The following is a 9,074-nucleotide window of genomic DNA, read 5'->3' on the forward strand; positions in this document are numbered from 1 at the left end:
CTCGCCAAAGAGCATGAAATTGTTTGTATACTTTCTTGATTTAAGGATGCCTTTACACAAAATTGCAAATGTCTTTTTCTATAACATTTGTATTTTCAAATCTTCACACTTTGTATGGATACATTTTCAAAAGAACTGGCATTACAAGTGAATTGAATATCAACAGGAATAGATAAGTTTCTTTTAGATAGCAAATAGATTTACTTGCTAAAGCTAACATCAAAATAAAAAATGTATATATACCTAGATATGTATACCCTTCTAATAAATCTAATTCTGTATTAAATAATAAACCTAGATATGTATACCCTTCTAATAAATCTAATTCTGTATTAAATAATAATATACCTAGATATGTATACCCTTCTAATAAATCTAATTCTGTATTAAATAATGTACCTAGATATGTATACCCTTCTAATAAATCTAATTCTGTATTAAATAATATACCTAGATATGTATACCCTTCTAATAAATCTAATTCTGTATTAAATAATATACCTAGATATGTATACCCTTCTAATAAATCTAATTCTGTATTAAATAATGTACCTAGATATGTATACCCTTCTAATAAATCTAATTCTGTATTAAATAATTGAAGTTGTTGGACTGGTTTACAACTTGAGAATATTATGATTGTTCCCCTCGATTAAAGATGCTTCACCGCCGACAGAGCATAAATGATGTTCATCATTTGAACAATAATTTGTAATTAATCCTGTCTATTCATGCCTAATTAACACAAAAAAAAATAATATAAAATAATTTATTTCGCCTTAAGTGCTTGTGCAATCAGTACTTCATTCCATATAGGATATAGTGCCACAGAATTTTTTCGGGATACAATTAATTATTTTTCATATTTTTAACTTGAAGTAAAATTAAAAGCTCAAACTTTTCAAAAGTGGTAATGGTGTGAAGTAAGTAACTTTTGTAACTGAAGAAAAATACTAAATCGTCTGCTTCTGTTTTTGATAGTGAAAAAATACCATTTGTCAGCGATGGAGCATCTTTAAATAGGATTTGACGTTTGAATCTATTTGATGTTTTTAAATGATAATTTATTAATTAGGTTAAATGATAATTTATTGATGACATAATTATAAAAAAATTGGTTGTCATACAAGTATTGTAATTGCTTTACATTTCTATTCAGCATTATAAATGAGAAGCAGCAAAGATGGGGTTCAAATCTTGCTGATACAAATGTACAATGATATAATACTCATGTATTCATATCCAAGGTTAAAAACCAGAGATAAGACCAACATAGTAAAAACTCTGGAAAACCTTCTGACAATATTGTAACATAAAACATTGTCACACCAGAAACATATGTTTTTGTTGACGTAAGATGGACCTCTGGTTTATACATTAAAGGCATTTTCCCTTGGCTAACTTTAATTCATAGTTTTGCATCAATACAAAGATTAAACATATCATAGTCATGATTTTTGAAAGCATGAAAATAAGAAAATTATACTTTAATTTTAGACAGTCAGACATTCAAAACTGGAAGTGCATTTTGTATTACATTATTGTATGTAAGTTAAAATGTTATTTTTTTATTTCCAAAGTCTACTAAAACTATCTGAAAATTATTGAACTTTTATAACATATCAAAGTTATTCTCCTATATTTAACTATTTAAGAGCATATTTAAAGAGCATATATATCGTTAGCCTATACAGAAGTACATCTGCCAATCTAAAAATGGCCCATATATATGTTTCTGGTCACACAAAGACAAAAAAATGCAATACATACATAGAAAACTCGTGATTTTTGTAGACGCTTGATGATTCTTAACAGATGCATAAGTGCTTTAATTCTTTTGAAACCATACATAAAAATGATATTGGTCAAGGAAGTAATATCAACAGTTATTTTCCATATAACACTGGATCCTTATAGACAAAGGGACAGATCGCCTTGAAAATTCAACAATCTTTTGTCCACACTGTTAGCATTACTTATTTGCCCCATATAAAAATGATATACAATGTACACGTATTTGTTTCAAAATAAAATTCATAAATTCCCATAATTTTGATTTTTTGTTCACTTACGTACTGATGACATCTACAGTACCTGTAGGTCACTTATGTACTGGTGACATCTACAGTACCTGTAGGTGATATTTAGAAATAAAGTGAGATAACTCCTTAATTGAATTTGTTATCAACGACAAATTAAGACAGTATAGTTTCAAATTGATCTATCTTACTAAATACTTATTCCATACCCTATTGATTTTTCAATGATTATTTTATTACCACACTTTTTTCAATGCTATTTTCTGGTCTACAAGGCAGATGGTCATAACAGCTCAAGCCAGTATGTGTAAAAGGACAATATTTTCAAAAATACAAAAATATAATTTTTGAAGTTTATTTTAAAATTATTGACTAAAGAATATAGAAATTAAGTCCTTTGGAGTGAGAATGTGAATTAGTAGTTTTAGTGATAGGGTCAGTTCGTACGCGCCTCCCACGTCAGTCCCGTCTAGTCGTTTGTGTCCTGTCATTTGGGAGGTTTTTCGTCAATGTCTTGCAGAGTGAGTAAAAGGATTAAAGAACTTTACTTTTCTATATTCATTAATTGAATAATATAAAATGAAATTTGGAAAAAAAAGAAATTACCCAAAAACAGGCCACACAATGACAATTTTTCCAAAGATTATGATCAAGAATTATTTTTCAAAACATACTTGTTATTGCAAGAGCAAAAAATGACCCTTCTGGCCTTCATAGACTAAAACATAACTTTACTAAATGTGTCATTTTTAGAATAAGTCAATGTAATTTGAAATCAGAGACAAGAATTTGAATTTTTTATCTTCGGGGTGTGCAATGTTAGATTTTTTAGAATAAATAGATATAATTATAATGTATATTCTTAACCTTAAGACTTTATTTTCAAATGATGGGAGGTTTCTGTTTTGATGAAAAAAAGGCATTCGTCTTTTATAAGAATAAACGCGCTAAAAATCTTTTGTCTCCCTTGACACTAGTTCACTAGGTAAGTCTCTTTATCAAAAATAGTTTTCTCCTTCTACCATCATACTGATATGATCTAGTTGCTAAAAACATAAAGATGATCCACCGCTGACATACAGTATTTTTTCTCTATCAAAAACAGGAGCAGATGAATTAGTATTTTTCTTCAGTTACAAAAGTTACTTACACAATTACCACCATTGAAAAGTTTGAGCTTCTTTTTTATTTCAATAGAAAAATATTAAAAATACTCAATTTTGTCCCGAAAGAAATCCATGGCGCTTAAATAATGCCCTATATCGAATGAAGTATTGATTTCGCATGTACCAAAAGCAAAATAAATGATTTAATATGTATTTTTGTATTAGAGACATACATTATTAACATCATTAACTATCATTTACCGTTCAAATAATAATGGGTATCGTTTATGCTCTGTCGGCGGTGGAACATCCCAGAGTAACAAAATTCAATGAAATATTTCGTAAATGATTTTGGCACTAGTGTGAAAACTTTTTTTATTAAATCGATCCTGGTATTAAGGATCTGCTCTGGTTAAAAGTAAAATTTGTCTGACTATACAAACGATAATCTAAAGCAATATTTTGCAAATTAGTTGTCTGATAAGTTTAATATTCATGAAATTGACAAAACCAAAGTTTGTTTTAAAGCAAAAATAATAACACACTGTCAACCCATATTTTTGCTCAGAACAGCTATGTATGTCCCCCCTACCCCCTAAATTTTGAAGATGAAAATACCTCGTTTTTGCCAGATTGAACGCTTCCCAGAAAAAGTTCTGATGACTGACTTTTTGCAGCTCAAAGTTGTTTCTAAAACCATCATAAAAACAGGGGGTCAGTGTGTTTGATGTTTTGTCCAATTACAAAATGTGTTATTTTTCAGCTTTTCTTGTAAAAAATTAAAAGAAGTTGGATCTTTCACTAAAATGTAAAAAATAAAGACCAATATGTTATAATCCCCCCCTTAAATGCTTATCATTGACATCTCAGTGATCATAACAAAACGATTTACAGCAAAAATTAACTCAATGTATCTAAAACTGTTGTTGCACTGACAAGTTAAGTGAAAAAACTATAAAAAATGAAACTAACAAGGTGAAATTTCACTCTCTACAAATTTAAACGGAAACCTCACCAGGCAGTAATTAGTGGTATTCAGTTCGTATTGATAGTGTGTATAACTCAAGTATTGACCTTAAAGTTTAATAATTCATTAACATCTTTATCTCTCTTTAATGAGTGAAAAAAAGAAATTGACTTTGATTTAATTTACTAAATTTCATAACAGTACCTGAATGGAAAGGTACCGGTATCTGCCAATCACTATTTATCAGGGATCATCTGCCATCGGGTGTCACTATCCTGATAATTGACCACTATCTTGATGGTATCACTATCGAACATTTTGGATTGTCAACAGGAGTCACCAGACTTCCTTCTTTTGAGATGAGATAAGAGCCAGGCACCAAAATGAGGTGCGCAGATACTGGAGTTGCCATTCGGGTTGTCACTATCCTGGTGGTTGTTACGATCCAATGGTGTCACTATCTTCATGGTTGTCAAATTCCTGATGGTTATGGCTATGGGTTCGAATCCCATGTGGGGCAGTTGCCAGGTACTGATCACTGTGCCGGTGATTTTTCCCCCGGGTACTCCGGCTTTCCTCCACCAACAAACCTGGGCACGTCCTTACATGACCCTGGCTGTTACTATTTCTGATGGTTAATTGCCACTAACCTCATGGTGGTCACTATCCTGACGGATGTCACTAACTTGATGGTATCACTTTTCTCCGATGCCTACTGTTTTTGGGTTTGCCAACAAGAGTCGCCAAACTAAAACTTCCTTGTCTTGGATTGAACAGCCAATGAGTCCAGTGCCTTGCAGAACCCCAAAAGTGGTCAAGATACTGCAGCTGTCATTGGAGAGAAATAGTGAAATCATTCAGTAAAGTGGAAATCATGATATGACATGTTTATAGTTTCTTTTAAAGATTGCGGTTACAAAATTCCACTAATAAAAGATAGCTGCATGTTAGCTACTTGGCAGACATATTTTTCCCAAATTACTACTCAACAAGGGTACTAGGGAAACATATATACAGATAGTATGTTGATTCGAAATAACATGAGCAATAAAACTGCAATTTAACCTTACAATTAGATGTAAGCTTTACACATGAGGTTTTATAGTAAATGTACCTGTTTGGAGCTCTGCTAATCACTAATGGTCACCATCACGGAACGTCTGCCATCGGGCATCACTATCCTGATGGTTGTCATTTTTTTGATGGTGTCACTATAATCCTGATGGTTGTCATTTTTTTGATGGTGTCGCTATAATTCTGATAGTTGTCACTTTTTTTATGGTGTCACTATAATCCTAATGGTTGTCGATATACTGGTTGTCACTATCATGGTGATCATCACAATCCTAAGATTGCCAATTATTTTGAATTGCCAACAACAGTTTACAATAATAAAACTTCCTTTTCTTGGGGGTGAACAGCCACTTAGAAGAGTTATGAACCTTGTAGATCACCAAAGATACTGCAGCTGCCATTTGGGGAGAAAAAGTGAAAATCAGTTAGTTTGGTGAAAAAAAACATATGATCTGATTGAACCCAGTGGTTACAAACTTAACTATTCAAATTCAAATTAGCTGTCTGTTAGCTATTTTAGACATATGAGCCCCAATATGCAATGTGCTCAACAAGGGTACTAGGGAAACCTTTATTCTTGCATGAAAATTGAGAGAGATCCCTTTGTAGTTTTGATAAATTATCAATGGACACAAGAATTCCACGGAAGTGGATGTGTCGCCTGCACAGCATCACAAAAATAGTTATTTACAGTTGAAAATATTGTTAATTATTAGGTGAAGTTATCAAGTCCCGTAACTCTTGCAAATATGGATGGATTTGGACCAGTATCAAACCACTTCCAGATCTTATTAACCAATATACCAAAGGAGAAGGTACGTTAAGACTCGAATATGGCCTCAAAATTAATTCTCCTGTAAAGAACAACATATTTTGCCATATAACAGCTGAATACATTTGCTAACACATTACATCTCGAAAATATCCCGCATGTGCCAATTATGTTCACTATGACGTCATCAACATGCAGTTTCCCGCCATTTTTCACAAAAATCCTTGAAAAATCATACTTTTTGAGTGGTTTTCTCTAAAAAAATGAATGTGGTCCGCCTTCGTGGAGCAGAAAGAGATTTTCACACGTTGTGTATCGTGTATTTACGCATATCCATGCAAAATTTTAAGTTGCTCCAAGGTGGCGGCCAAATTCATTTCAAGCCTTTTCTAACCTAAAGATGATGAATTTCTAGCAAAATTTGGCGAGAAGAAGAGGAAAATCATCAATTTGATGACGTCATAGGTGGGACACATCGTGTACATGGTTATAAAAAAATATGTTTTAATGAATGGCAAGTATGAGAGTATTTATTGATATGAAATAGATGGGGATCAGAGTTATTTTTTTCGGCCTGAAAAATTAAGGCCAAATACTGGTCCTATCATATCTACTCCTTTGGTTGAAATTGGACAATACCAAAGTTATCAAGTGAAAACCATGGATTTATCTGTTTTGACAATTTTAAAGTCCCATTACTCTTGGAAATATTGATGGATTTTGACAATTATTGAACTCATCCGAGATCACATTGATAAAAAAGCAATATACCAAATGGTTGAAATTAGACAATAAATACTAAAGCTATTGAGTGGAAACCATGGATTTATCTATTTTGACAATTTTAAGGTCCCGTAACTCTTGTAAATATTGACAGATTTTGACAATTATCGAACTCGTCTGAGATCTTATCGATATAAAGCAAATGAACCTTTGATTGAAAATCGGACATTAAATATTTAAGTTATCGCACAGAAACCATTTCCCAGACGACGACAGTGCAGACATAGTGATACCTAAGTATTTCCGAACGGACACTGGTCCAAGGATAAAAGATAATTTGAATGACCCACCACTTGATGGTGATGGGCACAAAATACACACATGCAGTTGCAATAACACTGTAGTTTAATTTTACAATTCAATTATAGCTTTTTTTAATATAAGTTTTTAATAGTAAATGTACCTGAATGGAGCTCTGCTAATCACTACTAGTCACCATTACGTCTGCCATCGGGTGTCATTATTCTGATGGTTCTCAATATTGATGGGTTGTCACTATCCTGGTGGTTGTCTCTATCCTGATGGTTGTCACTGTCCTGATTGAATCACTATCCTGGTCCAGATGCTCTGCTAAGCATTATGGGTCGCTATCAAAGAACGTTTTCTATCTAGTGTCACTGTCCTGATGGTTGTCGCATATCTTCATGGTATCACTATCCTGGTGGTTGTCTCTATCCTGATGGTTGTCACTGTCCTGATTGAATCACTATCCTGGTCCAGATGCTCTGCTAAGCATTATGGGTCGCTATCAAAGGAGGTTTGTCCTGATGGTTGTCGCATATCTTCATGGTATCACTATCCTTGGTGGTTGTCCTCTATCCTGATTGAATCACTGTCATGGTCCAGATGCTCTGCTAAGCATTATGGGTCGCTATCAAAGGAGGTTTGTCCTGATGGTTGTCGCATATCTTCATGGTATCACTATCCTGAAAAAAAAATATGAAAATATTTGAAATTATTATGACATCAGGATCATGTCATGTATTGCCATTGTGAATTTTTTTATTTACAATATTTACATTTTTATTTACAATATTAACTTTTTTTTTTTTTTTTTTTTTTATTTTTTTTTTTTTTTTTTTTTTTTTTTTTTTTTTTTTTTTTTTTTTTTTTTTTTTTTTTTTTTTTTTCATTTTTTTTTTTTTTTTTTTTTTTTTTTTTTTTTTTCATTTTTCATAAAAACACAATTTTAATACCCCCAGAACATTTATACATTTTGAAAGCTGCCAAGGTTGGGGCCTTGGGGTCAGCCTTTTAAATATAAACAGATGTCCCCTCACAGGGGGGCTTTCATTCGTCACACGTTAACACTAACGATCTTTCTAACTAACTTTCGTTTCTAACTTTCTTACAAACTTTCTTAGAAACATTTTTTCAAACTTTCATAAGCTTTCTTACAAACTTTCATCAACTTTCTTACAAACTTCCTTACAAACTTTCTTTCGAACTTTCTTACAAACTTTCTTACAAACTTTCTTTCTAACTTTCTAACAAACTTTCTAACAAACTTTCTTACAAACTTTCTTACAAACTTTCTTCAAACTTTTCTTACAAAACTACTTTCTTACAAACTTTCTTTCTAACTTTCTTTCTAACTTTCCTTACAAACTTTCTTACAAACTTTCTTTCTAACTTTCTTACAAACTTTCTTACAAACTTTCTTTCTAACTTTCTTACAAAACTTTCTTACAAACTTTCTTTTCTAACTTTCTTTCTAACTTTCTTACTAACTTCACAATCTTAACAAACTTTCTTACAAACTTTCTTTCTAACTTTCTTACAAACTTTCTTTAACTTTCCTTACAAACTTTCTTTCTAGCTTTCATTCCTTTTATTACATACAATTTAAATTCTACAACTTCTCTACCTGTTGTCCTGGTTTTAGATGGCATTGTGCAGGAAACGGGGAGGGAGGGGGATGCAAGGGCAAATGGTTACTTTAGATACCTTAGATACTTTAACGTGATACTTTAATAAGGTCGAACCTGAAAGGTCAGGATAACCTAACAATTTCGCAGAAACTTGCCTAAATTTCCAATATGGTCCAACCAAGTGTTTTTTTTCCGGGCCTATGCAAAATCCAAGATGGCCACTACAGTGTCCATTATTTAAAACTACTTCTACTAGTATGATTTAGTAATACTTGTCTGAAAAATTATCCGGACATGATTTTCAAAACATATGCTATTTTTTGGATTGATCCGAAAATCAAAGATGCCCCTACCCTGACCACCATCTTCTATCTATCAACGCAACATGTCTAAAACGATCCTGACATTGTCCTTACCAAGTGTACTTTAAAATACATTTTCAATGATGGGCACAAAAATCGC

The 9,074-nt window shown here is 32.3% G+C and overlaps 1 long non-coding RNA gene across 1 annotated transcript; it reads right to left on the bottom strand.

The window, feature by feature from the left end:
• Positions 1 to 4,789: 4,789 nt before the first annotated feature.
• On the bottom strand, positions 4,790 to 7,878 carry LOC138312655 (uncharacterized). The gene is made up of 3 exons (XR_011207011.1): positions 7,145 to 7,878; positions 5,227 to 5,580; positions 4,790 to 4,940 (listed from the first exon to the last, which is right to left on the bottom strand). It is a non-coding gene; the product is annotated as an uncharacterized lncRNA (long non-coding RNA).
• Between the last annotated feature and the right edge of the window lie 1,196 nt (positions 7,879 to 9,074).

Source organism: Argopecten irradians, unplaced genomic scaffold (genome assembly GCF_041381155.1).
Source record: "Argopecten irradians isolate NY unplaced genomic scaffold, Ai_NY scaffold_0412, whole genome shotgun sequence".
In the NCBI taxonomy this organism is placed as follows: Eukaryota; Metazoa; Mollusca; class Bivalvia; order Pectinida; family Pectinidae; genus Argopecten; species Argopecten irradians.